Source organism: Scyliorhinus torazame, chromosome 3 (assembly GCF_047496885.1).
Source record: "Scyliorhinus torazame isolate Kashiwa2021f chromosome 3, sScyTor2.1, whole genome shotgun sequence".
Lineage (NCBI taxonomy): Eukaryota > Metazoa > Chordata > Chondrichthyes > Carcharhiniformes > Scyliorhinidae > Scyliorhinus > Scyliorhinus torazame.
Window position 1 is genome coordinate 318,024,713 of NC_092709.1, and position 23,406 is coordinate 318,048,118.

At 45.8% G+C, this 23,406-nt stretch overlaps 1 protein-coding gene across 8 annotated transcripts in view; it reads right to left on the reverse strand.

Annotated features, from left to right (window-relative positions):
* Nucleotides 1-23,406, reverse strand: part of ptpra (protein tyrosine phosphatase receptor type A) — a 373,815-nt gene that overhangs the window by 115,672 nt on the left and 234,737 nt on the right. The gene's annotated exons all lie outside the window — the stretch shown is intronic.

Sequence of the window (23,406 nt, forward strand, 5' to 3'; positions counted from 1 at the left end):
CCGTTTCCCCACCAGTATTGCCACCCCTCTATTTTTCGCATCCAAGCCAGAGTGGAATACCTGTCCCACCCATCCTTTTCTTAATCTGACCTGATCCGCCAGTTTCAGGTGCGTCTCCTGAAGCATGACCACGTCTGCCTTTAGCTTCTTTAGGTGCGCAAGTACCCTTGCCCACTTAAATCGGCCCATTCAACCCTCTCACGTTCCACGTGATCAACCGGGTTGGGGGGCTCTTTACCCCCCCCCCCCACCCCTCGTCGACTAGCCATCCCCTTTTTTAGACCAGCTCCCCCCATATTGCTTCCGGAAGTCAGCAAACTCTGGCTGACCTCGGCTTCCCCCGTTTATCCTTAGCCTCCCATCATGTGAGGCCCCCTCCTTCCTGCCCCCCCTTTTCCCCGCCACAATTTCCATAGCGCGGGAACAAAGCCAGCGTTTCCTTCTTGGCCCCGCCCCTGATGGCGCAGCTCCCTCTCTCCTTCCCCCTCCCCTTCCCCACATTTTTTTGTGTCCCCCCCCCCCCCTTCGAGGGGAAAGAAAATTTTCCCCCATCTGATTCACAGTCCCTTGCCACCACCTCACTACTTCATTTCAAACACTCTTTCTCCCATCTAGTCCAACTTCTCCTCTTCAATAAATGTCCACGCCTCTTCTGCCGTCTCGAAGTAGTGGTGTTTACCCTGGTGTGTAACCCACAGTCTTGCCGGCTGCAACATTCCGAACTTCACTTTCCTCTTGTGGAGCACCGCCTTGGCCCGATTGAAACTCGCCCTCCTTCTCGCCACCTCCGCATTCTAATCCTGATACACGCGGATCACCGCGTTCTCCCACCTGCTGCTCAGTGTCTTTTTCGCCCATCTCCCTGTCCTTGTAGCGGTGGAACCTCACCACTATTGCTCGAGGTATTTCTCCTGCCTTTGGTCTTCTCACGAGGACTCGATACGCTCCCTCCACTTCCAGGGGGCCCGTCGGGGCCTCAGCTCCCATTAAGGTATGGAGCATCGTGCTCACATACCCCCCAACGTCCGCTCCCTCTGCCCCTTCGGGAAGACCCAAGATTCTGAAGTTCTTCCTCCTCGAGCTATTTTCCAGGGTTTCCAGTCTCTCCATACACCTCTTATGCAGTGCCTCGTGCATCTCCGTCTTCACCACCAAGCCCTGTATCTCGTCCTCATTTTTGGCAGCTTTTGCCTTCACTCCACGGAGCTCCATCTCTTGGGTCTTCTGTGCCTCCTTTAACCCCTCAATCGGCGCCAGCACCTCCTTCTTGAACTCCTCCACACATCGCCGGAGGAACTCCTGCTGTTCCAGGCCCCATACCAACTGGCCTCCCTCCGCCGCCATCTTGCTTCTCACTTCCCTTCTTTGCCGCTGCTCCAGAGGATCCTCTGCAATCTGGCCACTATTATCTCTTCTATCCATTCACATCCGGGGGGACTCCCTTCTATGTCGCCTCACAGTGGGTTTAGCCTTCGAAAATTGCCGTTGGGGCTCCCGATAAGAGCCCAAAAGTCCGTTAAAACGGGAGGTACCGAAACGTGCAACTTAGCTGGTCATCGCCGCACCCGGAAGCAGACTTGCTGATTTTGCCAACACTTTGTTTTTATTTATGTTAATGGTCGGGGATTCGGCAACAATAATACCAAAGAATGATAGCAGGAGGCTCTGTCTTGAGCCTTAAATGCTGCCTCGAAAAACTGCAGCAATGTATTGCGGCTAAAATAACTGGACTCCGACAAGCACAACCATCTTCCTCTGTGCCAATTATTTATTTTTGTTAAATTTAGAGTACCCAATTATTTTTTGTCTAATTAAGGGGCAATTTAGCGTGGCCAATCCACCTAACCTGCACGGTAGCACTGTGGATAGCACAATTGCTTCACAGCTCCAGGGTCCCAGGTTCGATTCCGGCTTGGGTCACTGTCTGTGCGGAGTCTGCACATCCTCCCCGTGTGTGCGTGGGTTTCCTCTGGGTGCTCCGGTTTCCTCCCACAGTCCAAAGATGTGCAGGTTAGGTGGATTGGCCATGGTAAATTGCCCTTCGTCTCCAAAATTGCCCTTAGTGTTGGGTGGGGTTACTGGGTTATGGGAATAGGGTGGAGGTGTTGACCTTGGGTAGGGTGCTCTTTCCAAGAGCTGGTGCAGACTCGATGGGCTGAAAGGCCTCCTTCTGCACTGTAAATTCTATGGTAATCTTTGGGTTGTGGGGGTGAAACCCACGCAAACACGGGGAGAATGTGCAAACTCCACACGGACAGTGACCCAGGGCCGGGATTCAAACCCAGGTCCTCAGCGCCGTAGGCAGCAATGCTAACCACTGTGCCACGTGCTGCCCCTCTTTGTGCCAATTATGACTGCAATCCGAGAGTTTTGTCTCTGCTTCCTATTGCTTTCAGTTTTACTTGAAACTTTTTGGTGTCACACAAGGCTGCTGTGATAAGCATGTATAGGGGAATTAGTCAAACACAAAAAAGGCAACTGCGTGAAAGCATGCTTTCCCACAACCACACGACATTATTCCACATCAGCATGAAGCATAGGAAGATAGGAACTACGTGCAGAAGTAGACCATTTGACCCTTTGAACATGCTCCGTCATTCAATAAGATCATGGCTGATGAGGTTTTCATCTCAACTCCACTTTCCTGTCTTCCGCCCACAACTCTCAACACCCTCTGTTAATCGAAAATCTAACATTGCCCTGAATAAATTCCACGACCTAGCCCCATTGCTTTTTGGAGAAGAGAATTCCACATTCTACAAACACTCAAATAAATTCTCATCTCTGTCTTCAAAGAGAGACCTCTTATTCTTGAGGTATGTCCCCTAGTTCTGGTCTCTCCAACAATTGGAAACATCCTCCTGGTATCAACTCCATCAAGTCTCAGAAAGAATTTGTATGTTTCAATTAGATTGGCCGTATTCTTCTAAACTCCATTAGGTATGGCCCAAACTGTTTTCTACATCCATACTAATCTGTTACCACTATACCATGTAATCGTACCTTGTCCAGGAACCTTTCGGATGCCTTCTGTCAAATACACACATCTACAGATTTCCTTCTGTACATCAGAAGGATGATTTTCTAAGTAACCTGCTGAACCTCCTTAATAATTGATTCTATCAATTTCCCCATGACAGATGTGAAGCAAACTGGCATGTAGATTCCTGCTTTTCTGTTTCTCTTTTCTGAAAGAAAGGCATTACATTATTTATCTTCCAATCTACTGGGACTCTTCCAGAATCCAAGGTATTTTGGAAAATTCTAACCAATACTTCTGCTGCCACTACTTTTAAGACGCAAAGATGCAGGTCCCAGGGACTTGTCAGTCTTCAGGTCTAATAGTTTTCCCAGTACCTTTTCCCTAGTGATGGTAATTGTTTTCTGTTCCACCCTCCCATTCACCTTTTGATTTGCAAGAATCTTTGGGGAGGTTTCGAAGTCTTTTACAGTGATACTTGTTCCATGCCTCTGCCATTTCCTTGTTGGCCTATTATCAATTCCCCAGACACTCTTTAAAGGACCAACATTAGATTCAGTTACTCTTTTCCTATTTAAATACTTGTAGAAACTCTCACTATCTGATTTTATATTACCAGCTAGCTTTCTCTTATACTCTACTTTCACCCCAATTTTTTTGAAGTCATTCTTTACTGGTTCTTCTGACCAACCTTCTGACCTACCACTAATCTTTGCAGATTTGTATGCTTCTTTTAATTTGATACTACTCTTAACTTCCTTATTCAGCCTTGGATGATGTATCTTTCTCAAAGTGTATATTTTGCACTGGATAAATCTTTGCTGAGAGTTATTTAATATTTTTTTAAAGTCTGCCACTGCATTTCTACTGTCCTATCTTACAAACTAGTTTCCCAATTCACTTTAGCTGGATCTGTTTCCCTATCCTTATAATTATCTTTATTCAGGTTTAAATTTGTCTTAGTCCCACATTTCTCCCCTTCAAACTGAACATGAAATTCTATCATAATATGATCGCTGTCACTTAGAAGGGGCTTTATCATGAGGTGGTCGATTAATCCTATCTCATTAGTCATCATCAGATCCAGAGTAGCCTGCTCCTTGGTTGGTTCGGAAAATATTACTCGAATAAATTGTCCTGAATATACTATGAACTCATTTTCCAGGCTACCTTGGCCAATGTGAGTCGCCCAATTTACGTGCAGATTATTGTGGTACCTTTCTCACAAGCCCCATTTATTTCATCCTGGATACTCACTCAGTCCTGCAGTGTAACCACTATCAGGGGGCCCATAAACTACTCCACTCAGCCTATGGTCAGATAGTTATAGGGCTTTACTGTAATAAAGAGATTTTAAATGTGTTTTACAACACGACTAATTAAACACTGTACTAGTATTACTAAGCCATCTGCTAACGATAGTCAAGAAGCAGCGTTACAAACTAGAAATACAGTTGGTAGATCAAAGGAAAAGCAATTATTAAATTTCAGCAGAACCATGAATGGAATTATAGCATCCAGTTTATCACATCATAATTTTTAAAAATTGCTAGTATACATAGAGTAATCAAGTTGATAACTGTGAAAGTTGAAAGAACATGATTGCAATGTATGTAGCATTGAGGGAGGTAGTGGTATGGTGGTAATGTCACTGGGCAAGAAATCCAGAGATGCAGACTAATGCTCTGCTTCAAATCCTACCACAGCAGCGTTAGAATTTAAGTTCAATCGATCAATTAATAAATCTGGAATTAAAAGCTAGCCCTTGTGACCATAACCATGAATCATTGGTTTTTGTAAAATCCCATCTGCCAGCTTTACCTGGTCTGGCCTACATGTGATTCCAGGCCCATTGCAATGTGGTTGACTCTTAACTGCCCTCGGAAATAGCCAAGCAAGCCACTCAGTTCAAGGGACATTAGGTTTGGCCAACAAATTTTGTCCCTGCCTGTTATACCCAAATCCTATGAATGAGTAAATAAAAAATAAAAATGTCAACAAGTTAAAATATGAGCATTTTTACTCTTATATCATTGGCCTCAAATTAGATAAGGTTTTATACTGAATTTGCACATTTTATGTTTGGTTACATTTAACATTAAGTTAGAATTGGAGACTTAGAACATTTTTATACTTTTGTCACCCAGTGTTAGCATGAAATGCTGTTAGTTAAAGTTTAGCACAGGTTGATGCAGAACAATGATACTTTTCCTCTGTCCCAACAATACAGATTAACCTCAACATTTTAGCACACTGACTAATATATGTGAATCGTTCCATTTCTTCGCGAACTTTTATTTGTGATATTTGACCGATATTGCCATTTGGTGAATTACAAGTATTGCTCTGGTGTGGGTTGTACCAACCGCTGATGACCAGGACCGAGAGGATACTTGTTAGACAGAGAGAGGAATAATCATTAAGATCTGTATCATCTGCAATTACAGATTATATTCATGCCACAAGGAAAATTATTTTGAAGTAGCAATACTTTTAAAATTATAATACCAAAACATATCAAATCTGATCAAAAAACCGTACAATATTCACAATCTTGCACACTTCATGCTATTTAAGTGCACCTCATATGCAAGGAAAGAAAGAAATAGATTAGCCAGGCACATGAAATGCAAGCTCTGGTTCAGAAAAGTGGAATAGAATGGCACAGCAAGGCAAGAAATGGCAAAAAAAGAAAAGAATGAAAACATAACATTGACTTTACCAGAGATGAGCAAAGTAGGGTGGTCTCAAAAGCTGCTGAAGTGAACACAAAAAAGCTTGAAAACAGAATTGTGCACAGCTCACATATTTGGAGTATAGTCCCACAAATATGGTGTAAAGCTGTGCATGTTGTGCTTTTAGATCAATAAACTCAACATACAAAAAAATCATTTTTTGCTTCAAATGATAATAAAGTAACATGGCTGCCTATCAATGTCCAAAGTAGAGAATTGAGACAATATACAGGGAGCTGCAAAAGTCAGCATGATATTTTGGGAATATTATATCTTATTTCCTTTTGGTTTGATTTCATTTACTTAAGCGTACACCGCTGTTGCTTTTGAATTGTTCAATATACAGTTGTGGATTTGCTGTACTTAGTTCACTTCTAATGTGTACTTTAAGAATGTCAATATAAAACGAAATGATCATTAACGATCATTATTGAAGGGAGGCAGAAATAACTAATATTTGGTATCTCCTGCTCAGTCCAGTTCTTTCTGGAGATAGGGCCATATTTTCCAAAATTAGCAACCATTCAACTGAGGAATGAAAAAAAAAAAATGCAGTTTCACTGATTGATCATAAGGAAGCTATTCTGAAACTACAGCAAGCCACACTTCGCTGCCTTTCACCAACTTTTAAAAGAGATAGCGGAGGAGATTGTGGGGGAATCGCTAGAGTCAGGAAGGGTCCCGGAAGACTGGAAAGTGGCTAATGTAACACCACTGTTTAAGAAGGGAGGGCGGCAGAAGACGGGAAATTATAGTCCTGTTAGCCTGACTTCGGTCATTGGTAAGATTTTAGACTCCATTATTAAAAATGAGATTGCGGAGTACTTGGAAGTGCATGATAAAATAGGACTGAGTCAGCATGGCTTAGTCAAGGGGAGGTCATGTTTGACAAATCTGTTAAGAGTTCTTTCAGGAAGTAACAAGGAAGTTAGACAAAGGAGAACCAGTGGACATGATTTATTTAGATTTCCAGAAGGAAAGGTGCCGCATAGGATACTGTTAAATAAGTTAAGAGTCCAAGGTGTGAAAGAGTACGATCCAGGCATGGATAGAGGATTGGCTGACTGGCAGAAGGCAGAGAGAGGAGATAAAGGGGTCTTTTTCAGGATGGCAGCCGGGTGACTAGTGGTGTGCCTAGGACCACAACCTTTCACAATATACATTAATGATCTGGAAGTAGGAACTGAAGGCACTGTTGCTAAGTTTGCAGATGATACAAAAATCTGTAGAGGGACAGGTCGAAATTGAGGAAGCAGGCAGGCTGCAGAAGGACATGGACAGGCCAGGAGAGTGGGCAAGGAAGTGGCAGATGGAATGCAGTGTAGAAAAGTGTGAGGTTCTGCACTTTGGAAGGAGAAATGGAGGCACAGACTATTGTCTAAATGGGGAAATGCTCAGGAAATCAGAAGCACAAAGGGACTTGGGAGTCCTTGTTCACGATTCTCTTAGGTTAAGATCTGGACGGCAAATGCCATGTTAGCATTCGTGTCGAGAGGACTAGAAAAAAGAACAGGGATATACTTCTGAGGCTGTATAAGGCTCTGGTCATACTCCAATTGGAGTAATGTGAGCAGTTTTGGGCCCCGTATCTAAGGAAGGATGTGCTGGCCTTGGAAAGGGTCCAGAGGAGGTTCACAAGAATGATTCCTGGAATGAAGAGCTTGTCATATGAGGAATGGTTGAGGACTCTGGGTCTGTACTCGTTGGAGTTTGGAAGGATGAGGGGGGATCTTATCAAACTTACAGGACAGTGCGAGGCTTGGATAGAGTGATTGTCGTGAGGATGTTTCCACTTGGAGGAAAAACTCGAAGCAGAGGACACAATCTCAGACTAAAGGGACGATCCTTTAAAACAGAGATGAGGAGGAATTTCTTCAACCAGAGGGTGGTGAATCTGTGGAACTCTTTGCGCAGAAGGTTATGGAGGCCAAAACACGGAGTATCTTTAAGACAGAGATCGATAGGTTCTTGATTAATAAGGGCACCGGGGGTTATGGGGAGAAGGCAGGAGATTGGAGAGTTAGAAAATTATCAGCCATGATTGAATGGCAGAGCAGACTTGATGGGTCGAGTGGCCTAATTCTGCTCCTATATCTTATGGTCTTATCTCAAAACCACCTTCATACCAGTGAAAACTAAAATATCTCCATGAGTAGGAGATTGTGGGCAGCACGGCAGCATAGTGGTTAGCACAATTGCTTCACAGCGCCAGGGTCCCAGGTTCGATTCCGGCTTGGGTCACTGTCTGTGCGGAGTCTGCACATCCTCCCCGTGTGTGCGTGGGTTTCCTCCGGGTGCTCCGGTTTCCTCCCACAGTCCAAAGATGTGCAGGTTAGGTGGATTGGCCATGATAAATTGCCCTTAAGTGTCCAAAATTACCCTTAGTGTTGGGTGGGGTTACTGGGTTATGGGGATAGGGTGGAGGTGTGGGCTTGGGTAGGGTGCTCTTTCAAAGAGCCGGTGCAGACCCGATGGGCCGAATGGCCTCCTTCTGCACTGTAAATTCTATGACAACACTATTATTGTGGAAATGGGGACTAATTTACTAGTAAATGTGAAACTAAAATGGAAAGCAAAATAAGAATGAACTTCAGCGAGTTATTTGGTCCCTTTCTAAAACACTGCCATGTTTTCAAGGTTTGATCATTATAATTAAAAAGCAAAAAATTACAAGTATTGACAAATTCTGGCATTCTCATGAACTAGAAAATGACAATTCCATTACAGAAGCCATTTTTAAAAATGTCAAAAATGACAGAATTTAAATGTTCTGGCACATCTATATTGCAGAAGGACCTAGCAAACTGCTAATCTAAGAGATAATGCGGCATCATGCAACTATTTCATTTAAAAAAAATCTGAAACAGTACTAAGTAATTTTAAGATACTAAAATTAGTTAGCTATTATTTAACTAGAAAAGTACATGCATTTTGGTTTAAACAACTTCTGGTTCTTTCTCTACAAAGAACACTCATTTAAATATGGATTGTTTTCTATGATTTACAACATCTATTCTCAGAAAAGGTTGTTACATTGGTGACTGAGGACAAAATCAACTTTACTTCAAAATTGCACTGAATTCCAAAATGATCAAGCACTATAAGGTAGGGCACAGCAAAAACAAATTTGGTTCTCAATCTCTCATTCATGCACCAGGACACTTTAAAATGTTTACGTCTTGTCAATGCAGTTCTTTCACCTCCGTATCAGACTTTTGTGGGCTCAAGGCTAATCAGAGACCCCTCCCACCCAAGCATTACCTTCTTCCAGACCCTTCCATCAGGCAGAAGGTACAGAAGTCTGAAGACTCGCACATCCAGACATAGGAACAGCTTCTTCCCCACAGCTACAAGACTCCTGAATAACTCCCCCTCAGACTGATCTGTTCCCTGTAAGAACACTATTCACGACGCCCTATGCTGCTCTTGCTCATGTATTTGCTTTGTTTGGCCCCTTGTTCCACACCGTAACCAATCACTGTTTTGTCGATGTACCATTTGTCAATGTTCCCTGTTGATTATTCTTGTGTCTACTATGTAAGTACTGTGTATGTTCCTCGGCCGCAGATAAATACTTTTCTCACTGTACTTCGGTACATGTGACAATAAATCAAATCAAATGAAATCCAGGCCTTCAGCACATAATCTAGACTGACATTTTAGTGTAGTACAGAGGGAGCCCTGCAATATCAGAGGTGCTGTCCTTTTGTTATACTGTGAAAAGGAGGCTTTCCTTGTCTATTTTGATAGCTTAGGTACATGTGAAAGATCCCATGGTGCATTTGGAAGAAAAGGCAGTTTTGTTGCCAATATTCTCCTCTAAATTACCATCACCAAAAACAGATTGTTTATTGAAACAATCTCCTGCACAATCACCCTTCACAAAAGGAAAAGAAAACAAAGCATTTAATTGTGTTCAGGCCAGCAATCTTCAAAAAAAAAATTTGTGGCTGACTGACCTCACACTGTAGAGATCATTCACCAAAGAAAAAGTCTGCTTACTTCCTAGACAGTGAGTCTATTAGGGGCCAGTTTAGCACAGGGCTAAACAGCTGGCTTTTAAAGCAGACCGAGGCAGGCCAGCAGCACGGTTCAATTCCTGTACCCACCTCCCCGAACAGGCGCCGGAATGTGGCGACTAGGGGCTTTTCACAGTAACTTCATTTGAAGCCTACTTGTGACAATAAGCGATTTTCATTTCATCTTCATTTTAAGTATTTAAATAGTGTTTTTAAGAATTTGAAATCAGAGGGGTATTCGGTCAAAATTGTCCTGAACTATTACAGCTACACAACCAAAAATATCCCCCCACCTCTTCCTGCAAGGTTTCTGCGGCACGTTTATTAGTGTTGATGCTTGCTGCCTGCCAGCTGCTTAACGGTGCTGCATATGTAGGATGGGCATGTGCACTCCTCCAGTACAGAATCTCTCCTGTTTATCGGAAGGGTTTGCTGGATTTGACTTGCTGGGGAGCAGGCAGGCTTTGCTCTGCTGCCATACAACCTGTGGCCACTTTGGGTGCAGATTGTGCATCACCCAGAGTATGGCTAAAGGTGTTTAGCCTGTGGGGCATTAGAATTAGGGTTGACCCTTTGCTTTCTACACCGGGACCATGTAATGAAGATGGATGCTTTCTACCCAAGTTCCCTTTTAAACGTTGCTAGTGTTAACAGTCTGCATCTACGTCGTGTGGGTCTATAAAAGAAATACAAAAAACATTGCATTTGTTTTACTTTATTTTAAAGACAAGTAGGTTAAAATCTAGTCACGGGATGGTTTGTGCTGTGCCACATTCTCATCACCGTCATTACGTGCCTTCATTTGGACACCGAAGGCTGCTCACCCCCCACCGGGCAGGGGCTTACTGAACATGGAAAAGTTGTGGTCCCATTTACTGGCATAGGCGGCAATGGCAAATTTAACATCACCTTCTGAAGGCCCATGCAAGGACTGAACCCTCACTGCACAAGAGAGGCCACAGTCCCACCTGTGTCCTTGCATTTCCCCTACCCTGGTCTTGCTCCGTTTCCCCCTCCTGGCATCACCAACAATTGCCAATTGTTACACCTGGGATTTATTCTCTCCCCTGGGACTTTGTGATTTGGTTGTTTGGAAACTACTGGGCTATTTAAATGAGATCATGGAGTTAAAATGGTAGGAATTCCTTGCCCTGACTGCATCTGCAGTTAAGATTGACCCTTCTTTTATCGGAAGCAACTAATGCTGTAGCTTCCTTCATCCAACCTTGGGTGACTGTCTGTGTGGATTTTGCACATTCTCCTTGCGTCTGCGTGGGGTTACTCCGGGTGCTCAGGTTTCGTCCCACAGTCCAAAGATGTGCAGGTTATGTAGATTGGCCATGTGAAATTGCCCCTTAGTGTCCAACGGTTAGGTGGGATTACGGGGATAGGGTGGGGGAGTGGGCCTGGGTAGGATGCTCTTTCATAGGTGGTGGGCTGAATGGCCTCCATTCTGCAACATAGGGATTCTATATATAAATTATGAAGCTTAAAAAGTTAGCAAACACCACTCTTCAAGAAAGATAATAGTGAAGTACACATCAGTTAGCTTGACATCAGCCATTAGCAAAATGCTGGCATGAATTATTAAGTGTCAGCATGTTTTCATGAAAGATAAAATATGTTTAATAAATTTATTAGATTTTTTTAAAAGATGAAACTAGCAGGGTAGATAAAGTTGTCTTTTTCCAGATTTCCAAAAAACACTCAATACCATGTCACATAAAGCTCAATATGCAAGAGAGGGACTCAAGGAGTTGGGAGTAGTAAATGAGGATTAGTTAACTGACAGCAAGCAGTGTAGGGATAAACATGACATTTTCAAGTTGGCACAGTGTAACTGGTGAACTGCCACAAAGTTCAGTGCAAGTGCTTCAGTTATTTACAATCTATATTAATGATAATGACTTATCAAAGATACTGAACATATCATACAAAAGTTGTTTGACAATACAGAGCTGGATGTGAACGAAAACTATGAGGGCAAGAGGAGACAGCAAAGCAATAGAGCCATGCCAAGTGAATGGGGAACGAAGTGGCAGGTGGAATACGATGCTGTGTACTGTAATTTTATGCACTTTGGTAATAAGAATCAAAAAGATCATTTGTAATTTAAAGGCCTGAAACTATATCTTGGTATTCAGGGAAATTTGGATTAATCAACAAGGAACAAAGTTAGCACATAGGTATAAGTAATTAGCATATTAGTATTTATTGCGAGGGGACTGAAGTACAGTAATAATTGTATGGGCCTTTGATGAGACCACACCTGGAGGTCTGTGCAAGTTTTGGTGTCCACATCTAACGAAGGATATACTTGTTCTTACGCGTCGGCCATGGTGAAGGCTGTGGCCAAGGCGGAGGGAAAGAGTGCCCCCACGGCACAGCCCCGCCCGCGGATCGGTGGGCCCCGATCGTGGGCCCGGCCACCGTGGGGGCACCCCCCGGGGCCAGATCACCCCCCCCTCCCCCGGACCCCAGAGTCTCCCCCCACCCCCAGTAAGAGAGGTGGTTTGATTCTCACCGGCGGGACAGGCATTCCAGCAGCGGGACTTCGGTCCATCGCGGGCCGGACAATCACGGTGGGAGGAAGGGGGGGGGGGGCAACCGCCGTGATTCCCGCCTCCACCAAATATCCGGTGCCAGAGAATTTGGCAACAGGCCCTGATTCTGAAGAGGCTCGGCAGGGTAGATCATTAAAGGCTGGAGAAGCTAAAACACAGTGGCACAGTCTCAGGATACGTTTCTTTGCATGGAGGGTTGTGAATCTTTGGAAATATCTACTGTAGAGGACTGTGGTTGATCCATCACGGAGTATATTCAAGCTCAAATAGATTGTTGGTGACTCAGCGAATCAATGAGGTTTGGGGAGCAGTCAGAAAAAATCTTGGGGTATACAATGGTATTGTGGTAATGTCAGTACAAGGCATGGGTTCAAATCCCACCATGGCAGCTGGTGGAATTTAGATTCAATTTTAAAAATCGGAATTGTAAGCTAGACTCAGTAATAGAAAGCATTAAACTAATCATCGATTGTCGTAAAAATCCATTTATTCACGAAAATCCTTTCTTTTAGGGAAGAAAACTGCCATCTTTACCTAGTGTGGCCTACAGGTCATTGCAAATCCACAGTAACATGGTTGACTCTTAACTGTCCTCCGAAATGGCCCAGTAAGCCACTTATTACAAGGGCAATTAGAAACAGGCAACAAATGCTGGCCTTGCCATCTACAGCCAAATCCATGAAAGAATAAAAATAAATCAGCTGTGATGTTATGCACTTTGGAAGCAAAAACGAGAATGCAAACTATTATCGGAGTGGCCATAAATTTGGAGAGGGGACTGTGCAACAGGACCTGGGTGTCCTGGGTGGTTAAAGGATGGTCACCGCTGGGAGTTAAATATCCGAGGGTATCAAACTATTCGGAAGGACAGAGTGGATGGTAAGGGAGGTGGTGTAGCTCTGTTATTTAAGGATGACATCCGGGCAATAGTAAGGGATGACATCGGTGCTATGGAGGATAAGGTTGAATCCATTTGGGTGGAAATCAGGAATAGTAAGGCGAAAAAGTCACTGATAGGAGTAGTCTATAGGCCACCAAATAGTAACATTATGGTGGGGCAGGCAATAAACAAAGAAATAACTGATGCATGTAGAAATGGTACAGCAGATATCATGTGGGATTTTAATGTCGATTGGTTTAATCAGGTCGGTCAGGGCAGCCTTGAGGAGGAGTTTATAGAATGTATCCACGATTGTTTCCTAGAACAGTATGCAACGGAACCTACGAGGGAACAAACGGTCCTAAATCTGGTCCTGTGTAATGAGACAGAATTGATTCAGGATCTCATAGTTAGGGATCCTCTCGGAAGGAGCGATCACAATATGGTGGAATTTAAAATACAGTTGGTGGATGACAAGGTAAAATCAAACACTAGTGTTTTGTGCTGAAACAAAGGAGATTACAATGGGATGAGAGAAGAACTAGCTAAGGTAGACTGGGAGCAAAGACTTTATGGTGAAACAGTTGAGGAACAGTGGAGAAACTTCCAAGCGATTTTTCACAGTGCTCAGCAAAGGTTTATACCAACAAAAAGGAAGGACGGTAGAAAGAGGGAAAATCGACCGTGGATATCTAAGGAAATAAGGGAGAGTATCAAATTGAAGGAAAAAGCATACAAAGTAGCAAAGATTAGTGGGAGACTAGAGGACTGGGAAATCTTTAGGGGGCAACAGAAAGCTACTAAAAAAGCTATAAAGAAGAGTAAGATAGATTATGAGAGTAAACTTGCTCAGAATATAAAAACAGATAGTAAAAGCTTCTACAAATATATAAAACAAAAAAGGGTGGCTAAGATAAATATTGGTCCTTTAGAGGATGAGAAGGGAGATTTAATAATGGGAGATGAGGAAATGGCTGAGGAACTGAACAGGGTTTTTGGGTCGGTCTTCACAGTGCAAGACACAAATAACATGCCAGTGACTGATGGAAATGACGCTATGACAAGTGAGGACCTTGCGAGGATTGTTATCACTAAGGAGATAGTGATGGGCAAGCTAATGGGGCTAAAGGTAGACAGGTCTCCTGGCCCTGATGGAATGCATCCCAGAGTGCTAAAAGAGATGGCTAGGGAAATTGCAAATGCACGTGATAATTTACCAAAATTCACTAGACTCTGGGGTGGTCCCAGCGGTTGGAAATTAGCCAACGTGACACCACTGTTTAAAAAAGGAGGTAGGCAGAAAGCGGGTAATTATAGGCCAATGAGCTTAACTTCGGTAGTAGGGAAGATGCTGGAATCTATCATCAAGGAAGAAATAGCGAGGCATCTGGATGGAAATTGTCCCATTGGGCAGACGTAGCATGGGTTCATAAAGGGCAGGTCGTGCCTAACTAATTTAGTGCAATTTCTTGAGGACATTACCGGTGCGGTAGATACCGGGGAGCCAATGGATGTGGTATATCTAGATTTCCAGAAAGCCTTTGACAAGTTGCCACACAAAAGGTTGCTGCATAAGATAAAGATGCATGGCATTAAGGGGAAAGTAGTAGCATGGATAGAGGATTGGTTAATTAATAGAAAGCAAAGAGTGGGAATTAATGGGTGTTTCTCTGGTTGGCAATCAGTAGCTAGTGGTGTCCCTCAGGGATCAGTGTTGGGCCCACAATTGTTCACAATTTACATAGATGATTTGGAGCTGGGGACCAAGGGCAATGTGTCCAAGTTTGCAGACGACACTAAGATGAGTGGTAAAGCAAAAGGTGCAGAGGCTACTGGAAGTCTGCAGAGGGATTTGGATAGGCTAAGTGAATGGGCTAGGGTCTGGCAGATGGAATACAATGTTGACAAATGTGAGGTTATCCATTTTGGTAGGAATAACAGCAAAAGGGATTATTTAAATGATAAAATGTTCAAAGATGCTGCTGTGCAGAGAGACCTGGGTGTGCTAATGCATGAATCGCAAAAAGTTGGTTTACAGGTGATTAAGAAGGCAAATGGAATTTTGTCCTTCATTGCTAGAGGGATGGAGTTTAAGACGAGGGAGGTTATGCTGCAATTGTTTAAGGTGTTAGTGAGGCCACACCTGGAGTAGTGTGTTCAGTTTTGGTCTCCTTACTTGAGAAAGGACGTACTGGCACTGGAGGGTGTGCAGAGGAGATTCACTAGGTTAATCCCAGAGCTGAAGGGGTTGGATTACGAGGAGAGGTTGAGTAAACTGGGACTGTACTCGTTGGAATTTAGAAGGATGAGGGGGGATCTTATAGAAACATAAAATTATGAAGGGAATAGATAGGATAGATGCAGGCAGGTTGTTTCCACTGGCTGGTGAAAGCAGAACTAGGGGGCATTGCCTCAAAATAAGGGGAAGTAGATTTAGGACTGAGTTTAGGAGGCACTTCTTCACCCAAAGGGTTGTGAATCTATGGAATTCCTTGCCCTGTGAAGCAGTAGAGGCTCCTTCATTAAATGTTTTTAAGATACAGATAGATAGTTTTTTGAAGAATAAAGGGATTAAGGGTTATGGTGTTCGGGCCGCCAAGTGGAGCTGAGTCCACAAAAGATCAGCCATGATCTCATTGAATGGTGGAGCAGGCTCGAGGGACCAGATGGCCTACTCCTGCTCCTAGTTCTTATGTTATATACCAGTCACTGAAGGTAAGCATGCAGGTACAGCAGGCAATAAAGAAGACAAATGGTATGCTCGTCTTCATTGTGAGAGAAAGAGAGTACAGGAACAGGTATGTCTTGCTGCAATTATACAGGGCCTTGGTGAGACCACACCTGGAATAGTGCGTGCAGTTTGGGTCTCCTTATCTCAGGATGGCTGTTCTTGCTCAGGGAGTGCAGCAAAGGTTTACCAGACTGATTCTTGGGATGGCGGAACTGACGTACGAGCAGAGATTGAATCGGTTGGCTTCCGGGTGCGGCGATGACCAGCTAAGTCGCACGTTTCGGCAGCTCCCGGTGGAACGGACTTTTGGGCTCTTAATAAGAGCCCCAACGGCAATTTTAACGGCTAAAAGCACTGTGCGGTATACCAGAAGGGAATCCCCCCTGGATACGGATGGAAAAAGGAGGGGAAAGTGGCCGGATTGCGGTGGATCCTTTAGAGCAGCGGCAAGGAAGGCAAGCAAAAACCAAGATGGCGTCGGAAGGTGGCAGTTTAATATGGGGCCCTGAACAACACGAGTTTTTGAAACGCTGCGTGGAAGAGCTTAAAAAGGAGATGAAGAAGGAGCTGTTGGCCCCGATATTACAGGCGATTGAAGGGCTAAAAGATGAGCAAAAGACCCAGGAGCGGGAGCTTCGGGTCGTGAAGGCAAAGGCTGCCGAGAACGAGGACGATATACAGGGCCTGGTGGTGAAGACGGCGATGCACGAGGCACACCATAAACGATGTGTGGAAAGGCTGGAGGTGCTGGAGAATAATGCGAGGAGGAAGAATTTAAGGATTCTTGGTCTTCCTGAAGGTGCAGAAGGGGCGGACGTCGGGGCATATGTGAGCACGATGCTGCACTCGTTGATGGGATCGGAGGCCCCGACGGGTCCGCAGGAGGTGGAGGGAGCCTACCGAGTTATGGCGCGAAGACCGAGGGCTGGAGAAATTCCTCGAGCCATAGTGGTGAGATTCCTCCGTTTTAAGGACAGAGAGATGGTCCTAAGATGGGCAAAGAAAACTCGGAGCAGTAGATGGGAGAACGCGGTGATCCGCATATATCAAGACTGGAGTGCGGAGGTGGCGAGAAGGAGGGCGAGCTTTAATCGGGCCAAGGCGGTGCTTTATAAAAAGATCAAATTTGGAATGCTGCAGCCGGCAAGACTGTGGGTCACATATCAAGGGAAGCACCACTACTTTGAAACGGCAGATGAGGCGTAGACATTTATTGTTGAAGAGAAATTGGAATGAGTGGGTTATTAAAAAATAACGTTTGAGACAAAGTGGTGGGGCGAATATGGGGGGCGAAGAGGGGGGAAAAAAGGGGGGGGGGGGGGAGATGATTTTTATGTTGTTAATCCTGCGACCCGGTAACTTTTCTCTCTTCCACAGGTTGTGGGGGAGGGAGGAAGGGAGGTGGAGGAGTTGGGGGCGTTGGCCATTGGGGGCGGGGCCAAAAGGGAAGCGCGGGCTTTGTTCCCGCGCTATGATAATTATGGCGGGAATAGGGAAGCAGGAAGGAGGGGGCGTCGCACGGTGCGAGCCGAGGTCACGGGGGGAAGCCGAGGTCGGCCAGATTGTGCTGACTTCTGGGAGCCACATGGGGGGTGTAACTACGCTAGTGGGGGATCTAGCGGGGGGGGGGGGGGGGGGGGGGGGGGGGATGGGAGGGGGGGATTTACTGGGTTGCTGCTGCTGGGGAGAAAGGGGAGGTGGTATGGGGTGGGGTGGGCGGGGCGGGGGGGCACAGCCTGGGGAGGACACAGCTGCGTGGGAACCGGGTGAGGAGCTGGGTAAAAGGGGATGGCTAATCGACAAGGGGGGGGGGGGTAAAGAGCCCCCCAACCCGGCTGATCACGTGGAATGTGAGAGGGCTGAACGGGCCGATAAAGAGGGCACGGGTACTCGCACACCTAAAGAAACTTAAGGCAGATGTGGTTATGCTGCAGGAGACGCATTTGAAACTGATAGACCAGGTTAGACTTCGCAAAGGATGGGTGGGGCAGGTGTTTCATTCGGGGCTAGACGCAAAAAACAGGGGGGTGGCTATACTAGTGGGGAAGCTGGTAATGTTTGAGGCAAAGATCATAGTGGCGGATAGTGGGGGCAGATACGTGATGGTGAGTGGCAAATTGCAAGGGGAGGCGGTGGTCTTAGTGAACGTATATGCCCTGAACTGGGATGATGCCAACTTTATGAGGCGTATGGTAGGACATATCCTGGACCTAGAGGTGGGGAAGTTGGTAATGGGTGGAGATTTTAACACGGTGCTGGAACCAGGGCTGGACAGATCGAGGTCCAGGACTGGAAGGAGGCCGGCAGCAGCCAAGGTGCTTAAAGACTTTATGGACCAGATGGGAGGAGTAGACCCATGGAGATTTAGTAGACCTAGGAGTAAGGAGTTTTCGTTTTTCTCCTACGTCCACAAAGTTTATTCGCGAATAGACTTTTTTGTTTTGGGAAGGGCGTTGATCCCGAAGGTGAGGGGGACGGAGTATACGGCTATAGCTATTTCGGATCACGCTCCACATTGGGTGGACTTGGAGAAAGGGGAGGAAAAAGAACGGCGTCCACCCTGGAGAATGGACATGGGACTAATGTCGGATGAGGGGGTGTGTTTAAGGGTGAGGGGGTGTATTGAAAAGTACTTGGAACTCAATGATAATGGGGAGGTCCAGGTGGGAGTGGTCTGGGAGGCGCTGAAGGCAGTGGTTAGAGGGGAGCTGATATCAATCAGGGCACATAAAGGAAAGCAGGAGAGTAGGGAACGGGAGCGGTTGCTGCAAGAACTTCTGAGGATGGACAAGCAATATGCGGAGGCACCGGAGGAGGGACTGTACAGGGAAAGGCAAAGGCTACATGTAGAATTTGATTTGCTGACTACGGGTACTGCAGAGGCACAGTGGAGGAAGGCACAGGGTGTACAATACGAGTATGGGGAGAAGGCGAGCAGGTTGCTGGCCCACCAATTGAGGAAAAGGGGAGCAGCGAGGGAAATAGGGGGAGTGAGGGATGAGGAGGGAGAGATGGAGCGGGGAGCGGAGAGAGTGAATGGAGTGTTCAAGGCATTCTATGAAAGATTATATGAAGCTCAGCCCCCGGATGGGAAGGAGAGAATGATGTGTTTTCTGGACCAGTGGAATTTCCTAAGGTGGAGGAGCAGGAGAGGGTGGGACTGGGAGCACAGATCGAAATGGAGGAAGTAGTGAAAGGAATTAGGAGCATGCAGGCGGGGAAGGCTCCGGGACCGGATGGATTCCCAGTTGAATTTTACAGGAAATATGTGGACTTGCTCGCCCCGCTACTGATGAGAACCTTTAATGAGGCGAGGGAAAGGGGACAGCTGCCCCCGACTATGTCAGAGGCAACGATATCGCTTCTCCCAAAGAAAGAAAAAGACCCGCTGCAATGCGGGTCCTATAGGCCTATTTCCCTCCTGAATGTAGACGCTAAGATTCTGGCCAAGGTAATGGCAATGAGGATAGAGGATTGTGTCCCGGGGTGGTCCATGAGGACCAAACTGGGTTTGTGAAGGGGAGACAGCTGAATACGAATATACGGAGGCTGCTAGGGGTAATGATGATGCCCCCACCAGAGGGGGAAGCGGAGATAGTGGTGGCGATGGATGCCGAGAAAGCATTTGATAGAGTGGAGTGGGATTATTTGTCGGAGGTGTTGAGATTTGGCTTTGGAGATGAGTATATTAGATGGGTACAGCTGCTGTATAGGGCCCCGATGGCGAGCGTGGTCACGAATGGACGGGGGTCTTCATATTTTCGGCTCCATAGAGGGACGAGGCAGGGATGTCCTCTGTCCCCATTATTGTTTGCACTGGCGATTGAGCCCCTGGCAATAGCATTGAGGGGTTCCAGGAAGTGGAGGGGAGTACTCAGGGGAGGAGAAGAACACCGGGTATCTCAGTATGCGGACGATTTGTTGTTGTATGTGGCGGACCCGGCGGAGGGGATGCCAGAGATAATGCGGATACTTGGGGAGTTTGGAGAATTTTCAGGATATAAACTGAACATGGGGAAAAGTGAGTTGTTTGTGGTGCATCCAGGGGGGCAGAGCAGAGAAATAGAGGACTTACCGCTGAGGAAGGTAACAAGGGACTTTCGCTACTTGGGGATCCAGATAGCCAAGAATTGGGGTACATTGCATAGGTTAAATTTAACGCGGTTGGTGGAACAGATGGAGGAGGACTTCAAGAGATGGGACATGGTATCCCTGTCACTGGCAGGGAGGGTGCAGGCGGTTAAAATGGTGGTCCTCCCGAGATTCCTTTTTGTGTTTCAGTGCCTCCCGGTGGTGATCACGAAGGCTTTTTTCAAAAGGATTGAGAAGAATATCATGAGTTTTGTGTGGGCCGGGAAGACCCCGAGAGTGAGGAGGGGATTTTTGCAGCGTAGTAGGGATAGGGGGGGGCTGGCACTACCGAGCCTAAGTGAGTACTACTGGGCCGCCAATATCTCAATGGTATGTAAGTGGATGGGAGAAGAGGAGGGAGTGGCGTGGAAGAGATTGGAGAGGGCGTCCTGCAGGGGGACTAGCCTACAAGCTATGGCGACGGCGCCGTTGCCGTTTTCACCGAAGAAATTCACCACAAGCCCGGTGGTGGTGGCTACTCTGAAAATCTGGGGGCAGTGGAGATGGCATAGGGGTAAGACGGGAGCCTCGGTGTGGTCCCCGATAAGAAATAATCATAGGTTTGCTCCGGGGAGAATGGATGGGGGATTTGGAACATGGCAAAGAGCAGGAGTAACACAATTGAGAGATCTGTTTGTAGATGGGACGTTTGCAAGTCTGGGAGCGCTGACCGAAAAATATGGGTTGCCAAGGGAATGCATTCCGGTATATGCAACTAGGGCTTTTGCGAGGCAACAGGTGAGGGAATTCCCGCAGCTCCCGACGCAGGAGGTGCAGGACAGAGTGATCTCAAAGACATGGGTGGGGGACGGTAAGGTATCAGACATATATAGGGAAATGAGGGACGAGGGGGAGATTATGGTAGATGAGGTGAAAGGGAAATGGGAAGAGGAGCTGGGGGAGGAGATTGAGGAGAGGCTGTGGGCTGATGCCCTAAGTAGGGTAAACTCATCGTCCTCGTGTGCCAGGCTAAGCCTGATACAATTTAAGGTGTTACACAGGGCGCATATGACTGGAGCACGGCTCAGTAAATTTTTTGGAGTAGAGGATAGGTGTGCGAGATGCTCGAGAAGCCCAGCGAATCACACCCACATGTTCTGGTCATGTCCGGCACTACAGGGGTTTTGGGTGGGGGTGACAAAAGTGCTTTCGAAGGTGGTGGGGTCCAGGTCGAACCAAGCTGGGGGTTGGCTATATTCGGGGTTGCAGAGGAGCCGGGAGTGCAGGAGGCGAAAGAGGCTGATGTTTTGGCCTTTGCGTCCCTAGTAGCCCGGCGCAGGATATTGTTAATGTGGAAGGAAGCCAAGCCCCCGGGTGTGGAGACCTGGATAAATGACATGGCAGGGTTTATAAAGTTGGAACGGATTAAGTTCGTCCTAAGGGGATCGGCTCAAGGGTTCACCAGGCGGTGGCAACCGTTCGTCGAATACCTCACAGAAAGATAGAGGGAATGGAAAAGAAGAAGACAGCAGCAGCAACCCGGGAGGGGGCGGGGGGGGGAAAGAGGGGGGGAGGAACCAGAAGGACTCTGAGGGATGTTAGTGTATATGTATAATATGTATAGGTTGTTGTTATAGGTAATTGTATATTGGACTGCTGAATTGTATTTTTGGAGAGTATTTATTTGGGACAAGGCAGTTGCCATTTAGTTTTGTTTTTTAAGTTTGATGTTGTTTATATATTATTTATTTCTTGCTTAAAACTGGCCATTGTTATTTATGTTGTTATATTACTGTGTAAAGGATACACAATGTACTGTCATGGTTGGCCAAAAATTTTGAATAAAATATATTTTAAAAAAGAGATTGAATCGGTTAGGATTGTATTTGCTGGAGTTCAGAAGAATGAGGGAGCAATTTCATTGAAACCTATAAAATTCTAACATGACCAGACAGGGTAGATGCAGGAAGGATGTACCCGGTGGTGGGTGCGTCCAGAACCAGGGGTCACAATCTGAGGATACGAGGTCGACCATTTAGGACTGAGATGAGGAGTGGTGGAATTTGTTACCACAGGAAATAGTTGAGGGCAAAATATTGTATGTTTTCCAGCAGCAGTTAGGGCGAAGGGGATCAAAGGACATGGGGAAAGCAGGATTAGGCTATCGAGTTGGGTGATTGGCCATGATCATGATCATCATGAATGGCAGAGGAGGTTCAAAGGGTGGAATTTTCTATGTTTATATCATATTGAATAGAGGAACAGGTTCGAGTGGCACTCAATATTTTGTGCATTCTGTTAGCTGACGTTGTTAATGGCCTCAGATGGTATCCCTCTCTCCATTAAATTGTTTTTTTCTTTCAATTTATTCATGGGACGTGGGCATTGCATCAGGCTGTGCCAGCATTTAACATTATGCCTCATCTCAAAAAACGGACTCATGTCCCTGGAAACTTATGCCTCATCTTCAACCTCTCTTATCGTCCTAAAATCTTTAAACAGGTTGCTGTCTCCTAAATCTGTGCACATCTTTCCCAACACTCTGGCTTCTAACCCTGCCACAGTAAAATGCCTCTCAATGTCACAAATGGGATTCTGCTCTTTGACAACTGGTCTGCAGTTTGACATGGTTGAACACACCATCCTCTTCCAATGCCTCAACTGCCATTCAGCTTGGTGGGGCTGCACTCGCCTGGTTCCATTCTCATCTATTTAATCATAGCCACAGTATCGTATGCAATGCTTTCTCTTCCCACTCCCATACCTTTACCTCTCGTGTGCCTGAAGGATCTATTGAGCCCTCTCCTGTTTATCATGTAAATGCTGCATCCCATCAAGAGCATCTGAAAGCACAGCATTAGGTTTCACATGTACACTGATGACACCCAGGTCTACACGACTATAGGTAACATCTCTCTCCACTCCTTCACCATTGTTAAATTATCAGACTGTCACGCCAACATTCAACGCTGGATCAGCAAAAGTTTCCTCCAAATAAATATGGGAAAACTGCCTTAGTCCTCCCTCCATACTGTGTTTATAGCTACCAACTCACCCCTGTGCAAGCTGATCAACAGCTCCTGGTGAAGCAAGGCCTTAATTTTAAAATTCTCATTCATTTTCCAATCTGTCCATAGACTCCCTTCCCTATGTGATCCCCCCAGCCCCACAACTCTCAGATATCTGCGCTCTTTTCAGTCTAGCCTCCAGCGTGCTAAATTTTAATTAACCAGCCATCTGTGGTGAAGCCTCCAGCTGCCTTGGCCTCTGAAATTCTCTCTAAACCTCTCCAACCCTTTTCCTCCCTTTTGTCCTTTAAAACGCTTCTTGACCAAGCTCTTGGCCATCTGTCTTAATGTCAGCCTAAGTGTCAGTGTCATTTTTTGCTTTATAAAACTCCTGTGAAGTGTTTGGGACATGTTATTA